Here is a 9760-nt window from a genome sequence, read left to right as displayed (position 1 = left end):
CCACGTTTTGGGCAACAATATTTTCTGTTAGAATGCGACTTAAGAATCTTTCGCTAAAATCGACTAACACGCAAATATTTTCTCCCAGAACTACGTAGCCTTTAGTTCTCCATCGCACTTGGAGATGCATAATATTGGTGTAAGCCCTAGAGGCCAATGCTTTTGGTACTTGTATCGAATTATTTATTAATAATAAAAGGCTTTTACTTTATTAAGTTTGTTTAATAAAGTCCCTAGAATAACTAGTCTGTTTAATGTATCAAGTATGACTTAATCATGAGATCACATTAAACATAAGGACACTATTCTTAAAGTATCTGTAGTCGAGCTTTAGTGTGAAGTGGGATAACATTAAAGCATTAAGACTATTATGTTTGTAGACTGATGATCACATCTCATGGATCATGGATAAAGAATTATCAAGTCTTAAACATAGGTATGAATATTAGGAGTAATATTTATACCGGATTGACCCGCTATGAGAATACTATATAGAAAGTTATGCAAAGTGTCATAAGTTATTCTCATGGTGATAATGGTGTATACCACTCTTCGACCTGAAACCACTATGGACACTAGATGTGGAGTCGAGTGCTTTATTGCTGATCCAACGTTGTCCGTAACTGGATAACCATAAAGACAGTTGATGGGTACTCCACGAAGCATGCTGAGGAACATGAGTGACCTAGATGGAATTTGCCCATCCTGCATAACAGGATAAATGTCTATGGGCCCAATATTGAACTGGACAAGGATGACACGGTCTATGCATTGTGTTCAAAATAGACATAAGGGCAAAAGGGTAATTATACACATAAGTATTATCACATAAGGTTTTGTCAGATCACATGACATTTTGTGTCTTGGGCAGCAGTGATGTGTTGCTAGATACCGCTCACTATTTATTATGTTAAATGTGTGATTTAATATAATTGCCAACATCACGAAAACCTACAGGGTCACACACAAAGGACGGATTGATGAGAGATAGAGTAACTAAGGAATACCGTAAAGTACGGTGCCCTTAAGTGAATTATAGAACATCGTAAGGTACGGTGTACTTGAGTAGAATACGAAATATGGTAAGGTACCATGGGCTTAAGTGATTTTGGGCATATTATAAGATATGGGCCAAAATACACTTAAGTGGGCTTTTAGCTTGAAGCCCACACAAGTGGTTCTATAAATAGAACCCTTGTGCAGAAGCATTCATGGCGGTTGCATTATTTTCGTTTTCTCTCTCTCTCTCTCTCTCTCTCTCTCTCTCTCTCTCACTCACTCACTCAAAGCCTTCATTCGTACCAGCTAGCACTGAGATTGAAGGAATCCGTTCGTGTGGACTGAGTAGAGACGTTGTCATCGTTCAACGTTCGTGATCGCTCAGTGGATCTGCATCAAAGGCTTTGATCGTCACAAGAGATCTGCACCAAAGGTTTCAATCGTCACAAGAGGTAAATATTCTATCACTGATCATGACCATTCGTAAGGATCTCTAAAGGAGAAAATTTTAATTTCCGCTGCGTTTTGGACCGCAATTCTCCTTCACATAGGAGCAAGACCTGCAATCTTGTCAGGCACATTAATAAAAAACTTTTTTGTGACCCCTTTTATTTTCTCTTTACACTTTTGACCACTCGAAGAAAAAAAATAACATGAGCTAACTTTCAATCGTCACTTTAACTAAAAGGTCCTTGTTGAGTATAATGGACGTGAGGGGTGCTAATACCTTCTCCATGCGTAATCGACTTCCAAACCTGAATTTGGTTGCGATGACATTTTTCATTTTCTTTTAAGGGTTTTATTGATATTTTCTCTTTCTTTCTTTGGAATAAATAAAGTTTGGTGGCGACTCTGTTCGAACACATTTTCCGGCAGCGTGTGATGCGCTTCACGAATGATCAACAACATCCTTTGAAATGAGACATACTTAAAAAAGGTGGAAAAAAGATATTGAGAAGCATAACTCATCTTTCATTAATATTCATATCAGTATTTGAATACTCAAACGAACCCCTAAGCACAAGGATGAAGTTGTGAAGGGGGAACATGAGGATGATCCAGAACCTCCTTCTTAAAAGAAGATAGTGGAAGATGAACGCCTAACTCTAGAAAAATACATGAGTAAAAGAGGATAAAGCACCCTTCAAACTTGTGATATCCTTTTTTTTGGCCGGAGCCGTAGAATGCCCCAATCGGAAGAAACCCCTATTTCCAAATGACCAAACGACATTTCTTCCTCTTGGACAAAAGCATGTTTGTGGGCTAAATATTCTAGTTCAACCCAGAATAATCTTCCGCCACAATCACAATCATCAAACTAATTAAGCAGGCAAAGACCCGAGTTTGCAAAATGAAACAAAATGATATGATGAGAGTAAACAAATACGTGGTTACGATGAAAGAAAAGAAATTGAAGAATAACGCCTAACTTTTGTAGGCAGGGGCAATACGAAGATCAACGACCTAGATCGAATAATGAAGGGAAAATCTAAGGGTAACCAGCATCTTGTCCCATCAAATCCACACGAGGGTAGAAAACACTTAAGAACCCATGTAGGGTAATCGATTCCTAATTTGCATACCTAGGGTGACGTGTTGGTAATTAAGGGTGATAACGAATCGATGACAAGAAAGCATTAAAGACATTATCCCTTATTATTTCTGCGACATAATCTAAACGTTTCAATTTTAAAATGACAGAGATAAATCTTTAAAAGCCGACCCCAATCACTGAAGACTCTCAGATATCCAAGACTATCAGCAAATCTTGGGGGTGATTATTTTGGCCTGACCATATCACTCTCGAACCGACCACTGTGAGATAGGCCACCCGGACCAAAATCTATCAACCGACTACTTTATCAGACTTCTAGATTCGATTCTCGACCACAAGACTATCATATACCTCGTTACAGGAGATCTACGTTTCATGCGTGTTTAACGATCCTCCGCATTTCACACCTAAAGAATACCAATATCGTTATTCCTTTCCCATATATATATATATATATATATATATATATATATATATATATATATATATATATATATATATATATATATATATATATATATATATATATATATATATATATATATATATATATATATATATGACTTCATTTCATATAATACATTTCAAATATATGACGACATTTCACATAACACATTTCAAATACTATTTACATACTTTTTACTACTCCACATAATGACTTGAGTATCATAATGTTAATCTTACAAGTACATCTTTGCTCTGCCACATCAAAAACCTCACTATGTCGCAGCTTGTGCATCTATCACTATTTCTATCTTCAGAAAGGAACTTAGTAATGGAATGATTTAACTTCGTACAAAACCTGTCCGCAACCTTTTAGGAAGTGATGATTCAAAACCTGTCCGCAACCTTTTAGGAAGTGATGATTCAAAACCTGTCCGCAACCTTAAAAAACTACAATAATAACTAATTTGATTTCAGGATATTGGTTTCATTTTGGAATGATAAGATTGCAACAACAATAAAATAACGGTAATATTTTTTAATTTCTTTTAATGTATTTTGATATATTTGAATTAATTTTTTAATTATATTTTATATAATATATAGTGGGATTTAGTGGGACCCATTTTCTTAGCCCACTTTAATTATTTACAATCATTTTCTTGTACAACTAAATGTATAAAGAATTGATATTCTTATTGATTTATTACAAATCATGCATAACATTAATTATCTTACGGCTGAATTATTTTAATACTCCACTGACCTAGCCAATAGAAAGGAGGCAGTGGACATAATTACTCATTTCAACCCCCAACTATATTTTGGCAAATAAATAATTTAAATATGTTGAGTTATAATACTATATATGATGACGTGAGATTGGTAAAAAGTATAGTTGCATGCTTAACTTAATTATTTCAAACAAACAATGTAGATTTTCCATTACCAATCAAAAGACAATTCACTGTATATGATAATTATACCTTGTTTTTTTTATAAATCCTTAATTCAGTTGAATGCAAGATTCAAACATTGCTCAAACATTTCTGAACTACCTGCAATTTTAACATATGTATTAGACTTTGAAAAAAATTGTAAAAAAATGTGTTTCTATGTGTTTTCTATAATTAGTTTTGAAGGATTTCATAATAAATTTTTATGTAATTGTTTTTTTAATTTCTAACACCATTAGACATGCTGAAACCAAACATGACATGCAAAATCTATTTATAATTTAGTCGTATACACATATTTCATAAGATGACAACGTATTTTGTTATCAATCTAAAATACTTATTAACATTTGAAGATATGATACTCATATAAATTTTGTAGTTGAAAGAACACACAAAACACAATGTTCAACATAACAACATAGGATTTTGAATAATTTCACACACATGAATTAAATACTCATTATCATCCTTTAAACCATACATGAAATATAAATGTCAATTTTAATCCCACAAAATAAACACCTCAAAAAAGTAAGAACACATCCTACAACCAAAACATATCATGTTCTTAACAACTTCATACTTAAACTTCTTCTGGTGCTAAAAAATTCATAAAATATATTTCAATATCAAATTTCCGAAAATTCTAATTAAGAAGATGGTTCTATCTTTAATTTCTTGGATGGTTTGGTGCCTGATAATTGCGTAGCGCCAGACGCTTCAAAATCAACTTCTTCACCCTTGTCAGCAATTACAACATCCTTAGCCGGAGTCATTAGAATGATTGATTCTGGATCATTTTCACCAGATGCAGATAATGTTTGCTTGCAATATAAAAACTTAATTGTCAGATATAAAATGAATTATAATAATACAATATTTATCATAGAAAATTATTATGTTAACAAATGAAGATACTTACTGCGGAAGTTTCCAAATTTTCTTTGTTAGGGACCAACTTTGCATATTCAGTTTTAGACTGATTCTGCACATTGAAACATCGAATATTTATTATACTTGTTAAATGTTTAAATAATACATGAATTAAGTGAATACTATACGTCTTCTACTATGTAGTCATTTTCAATCTCTTTAACAAAGGCTTCATCATCACAAAGCTTCCAAACAGACGCTTGGGAAAACGTTGGCTGCACCTTAACTCTAAAAGCCATTTTCTTATTCAACAGCATTTCAAGCTCATCAGGATAAACCATTGGATCATCTTCTCCATTCTAATGGAAAAATAAAATATCAACCATGAGTGATAATCTGAACTTTACAACTCGATAAACTATTAACATTTTAACTTATGTATAACAATGTACCTCCACCATAGAGTTATGCATAAATTCAGCAGTCATTCCAAGTATAGCAGCACATTCGGAATCCCATAATACAAATCGATATTTTGATTCACCATTGCTAACATATATCTCAATCTTGTACCTATACTATTTTAAACGAAGAAAATAATATGATTAATAACAAATCAATTACCAAATTTATTTGCAATTCATCTAGATTATATGTACCTTGGTATAGGTTGTTCGACTTTTTGCCCACATGAACATTCATAAGCTTTTTCAGGATTAGGTGCATTCGAAGAACACCTTGTGCAGCCATAATAAAACCATCCATACTTTGAGACAGCAAATTTCAATGTGGTTGCTACAGTAACACATAAAGTTTCCTAAAAGCAAATAAAAAATGATATTAATTTCAAAAAGCAAACAATATAATTGTAATAGTAAAGATAAATTCGGCTCTATAGTATTCAACTTACATGTTTGATTTTGCAGAACTGACTTAATGACATACATTTCGCATTATGAACAAACCTTTCTACTGGCGAATATTGAGAACCACCAGACCAATTAGAAAAAGATTTTGCAGATTGAGTAGGCTTCTCCTTCTGTTCATTAGTAGGCAACCTATAGAAATAAGATTGTTTTTGAAATTAAAAATTATGTATAATAATCTGAATATAAATAAATAAATAAAATCCATACTTAGACATAAAATCTTGAATTTCAGGGATGTCTTCATTTATAAACAATTTGGAACCACTCCATGCATTTGACACTGTAAATTGTATAATTAATATAAAAATTATTGAACGTATAATGAAAAATACAAATCAGCTATGTATTTATAAAGTTTGATAGTGTAATACCTTGGCCATCTTTTACCATTGCATGAGTGAGCAGAATTACAATAGCTCCATTGTTTTTATGATCATTGTAGTAAGCCAAAAATTTTGATCCATAGATTTCCCATAAATTGTAATTTATGCAATTACCCCTATTTTGCAATATAAATAAACAATATTATATGATGGGATTCAGTGATGCAAAATATATAAATTTATCAAACACATAAGTTATGAAAACAATGCGCATTACTTCAAATCTTTCAGCACAACAGAAACAACAACTTTCTTCCCCGGAGTGTTGGATTGGATATGGTTTATCTCACTAACAGCACCAATAATATCTACATTAAAGTAAGGTTCATTATTGAATGTGTTTGCAAATATATAAGTTATATAAGTTATAATAGAATTTAAATTACCTTCCAGTCTATCGGTTTTGCATTTGCCTTGAAGTATCTCACCAAAATCTTTAAAGAAATATCATTTAGGTGGAATATTTTGAAGTTCGATTGCCTTCATTGTGGTACCACCAAGAAACACAATTTTTTTTTGAATGATCACATACCTTCCACTGAAAATCATTGTTATAGACACTGCCATTGTTTATAATGCAAGTCATATTTTCCTTAATGACCTCTTTCCATTTCAGTAAATATGGTCATGACGAATAAGGACCTGAATCCGATCACCCTAACAAAATGAAAATAATCTTCTTTTTATATGTTATACAAAAAAGCATTTTGTTGTAATTACTAACTATCATACAAAAATATATACTTAAAAAAAGAAAAGCAATTTACCAAGGAATCCATAACAATCATCTCCAAATGTTCAATACCCTTATTATTCACATCACTCTAAACATCCATTATTCGAACAGCAAGACGCCAAGTTTCTTTTGAGTCATTGATGTCTTTCACAGAATCAACCTTTCTACTCATTTTCACTAAAAAAAATTCAAAAAATAATGTAACTGCAAATTTAGATGACTATAAAATTACAAACCTAATAACCTGAAAAAAAAAAGAGTATATAAATTTGATAGAGGTGTGTGGCAAAATGCTGAAAAGGATCCAACCTTTGATGTTACACATATATAACATCGTTTTGATTGTATAATTATATGTTATTAAATTGTAACTTTAAATTAAAAATAACTATTTAATATAGTTGATTAATATTAATTGAGTAATTTAATATTATTGTTAATTTACCTACCAATTAATTATTATTATTATTGATATTTACACGCCATATATGATAAGAATATTTTTAAAATTTAAATAGTATATTTATTATTTGATTTGATTTGATTTAATTGAGATTCAAACTCTATAAATTAAAATCGGTTACTTATTATGAACAATAATATAGGTTCATTCCAATGTCAATCTATTATTAATTGAATTTTACATAGATGTAATTTTGCAATAACACGCTGGCATATTGAATCTTATACCGCTGTTATCTTTGCACAAACATATTTTATCCTTTCAACAGAATAATTATAGTAAATACGTACATTCTGTATACCGAATTATAATAAAAATGTATTAAAATCAAAAGCAATAAAACTGTTTACAGTAAATAAAAATATAGTCTAATTTCTTCATGATCATAAATATTTAAAGAAAAATTCATTGAAATAAAAAATCAATAATAAATCAAAAGTTGAAATAAATGCTAATGACACAACATATATTTAAAATTTTATTTGATATATTTTTATATAATAAATAAATTAGTAATAAGTAAATGAATAATCAAATAGAATAGAATTTTATTTGAACTTAGTTGCTTAAATATTTTCAACTTTTAATATTTATAATATTTAATATCTCAACTATTAGTATTAAATTATTTAGTTTATTAAATAATAAGTATACAAAATTATTAAGTTATATAATTTTTCAACAAATAATATACAAAATTATTTATTTTATTAAATAATAAATTTATAAAATATTAAAGTTATTTAATTTTTCAAGTATTAATATTTAAATGATTTATTTTATTAAAAAATAATTTTATAAAATATTTCAATTATTTAATATTTCAACTATTAATATTTAAGTTATTTAGTTTATTAAATAAAAAGCTTATAAAGTATTTCAATTATTTAATATTTCAACTATTAATATTTAAATTATTTAGTTTATTAAATAAAAATCTTATAAAGTATTTCAATTATTTAATATTTCAACTATTAATATTTAAATTATTTACTTTATTAATTCATAAGTTTCTAAAATATTTCAATTATTTAATACTTCAACTATTAATAATTCATTTCATTTATAAACTAATTAGTTTATAAAATATTTCAATTATTTAATATTTTAACTATTAATCAGTTTATTAAGTATTTAATCAATATTTAATGATATTATGATAAATATGTATTAAATAGTTGAATTGTTGAATAAGTTAATAATAAAATAGTATATATAATATTTATAACTGAAATATTAAATAGTATATTAATAATGTTATGAGAAATGCGTATTTCAAATATTACTATTTTATCTATCAGTTAACAATAAAATAGTTTATTAAATATTAATAATTGAAATGTTAAATAGTATATTAAATATTAATAGTTGAAATATAAAATAGTTAAAATATTGTGAGGAATATGTATTTCAAATATTAAATTACTCAATTAATATTAATCAACTATATTAAATAGTTATTTTTAATTTTAAAGTTATAATTTAATAACATATAATTATACAATTAAATATTCATTTTGTCATTTAAAGAAAATCAAGTAACGATAATATTTGGCAAAAAAACTACAATAATAATTAATTTGATTTCAGAATATTGATTTCATTTTGGAATGATAAGATTGCAACAACAATAAATACTCATTATCATCCTTTAAACCATACATGAAATATAAATGTCAATTGTAATCCCACAAAATAAACACTTCAAAAAAGTAAGAACACATCCTACAACCAAAACATATCATGTTTTTAACAACTTCATACTTAAACTCATTCTGGTGCTAAAAAGTTCATAAAATATATTTCAATATCAAATTTCCGAAAATTCTAATTAAGAAGATGGTTCTATCTTTAATTTCTTGGATGGTTTGGTGCCTGATAATTGCGTAGCGCCAGACGCTTCAAAATCAACTTCTTCACCCTTGTCAGCAATTACAACATCCTTAGCCGGAGTCATTAGAATGATTGATTCTGGATCATAAAGTTTCACATAAAGTTTCCTAAAAACAAATAAAAAATGATATTAATTTCAAAAAGCAAACAATATAATTGTAATAGTAAAGATAAATTCGGCTCTATAGTATTCAACTTACATGTTTGATTTTGCAGAACTGACTTAAGGACATACATTTCGCATTATGAACAAACCTTTCTACTGACGAATACTGAGAACCACCAGACCAATTAGAAAGAGATTTTGCAGATTGAGTAGGCTTCTCCTTCTGTTCATTAGTAGGCAACCTATAGAAATAAAATTGTTTTTGAAATTAAAAATTATGTATAATAATCTGAATATAAATAAATAAATAAAATCCATACTTAGACATAAAATCTTGAATTTCAGGGATGTCTTCATTTATCAATAATTTGGAACCACTCCATGCATTTGACACTGTAAATTGTATAATTAATATAAAAA

Source organism: Lathyrus oleraceus, chromosome 5, assembly GCF_024323335.1.
Source record: "Lathyrus oleraceus cultivar Zhongwan6 chromosome 5, CAAS_Psat_ZW6_1.0, whole genome shotgun sequence".
Classification (NCBI taxonomy): domain Eukaryota; kingdom Viridiplantae; phylum Streptophyta; class Magnoliopsida; order Fabales; family Fabaceae; genus Lathyrus; species Lathyrus oleraceus.
The sequence above is the reverse complement of the archived record's forward strand: the minus strand, read 5'-3'. Positions refer to the sequence as shown.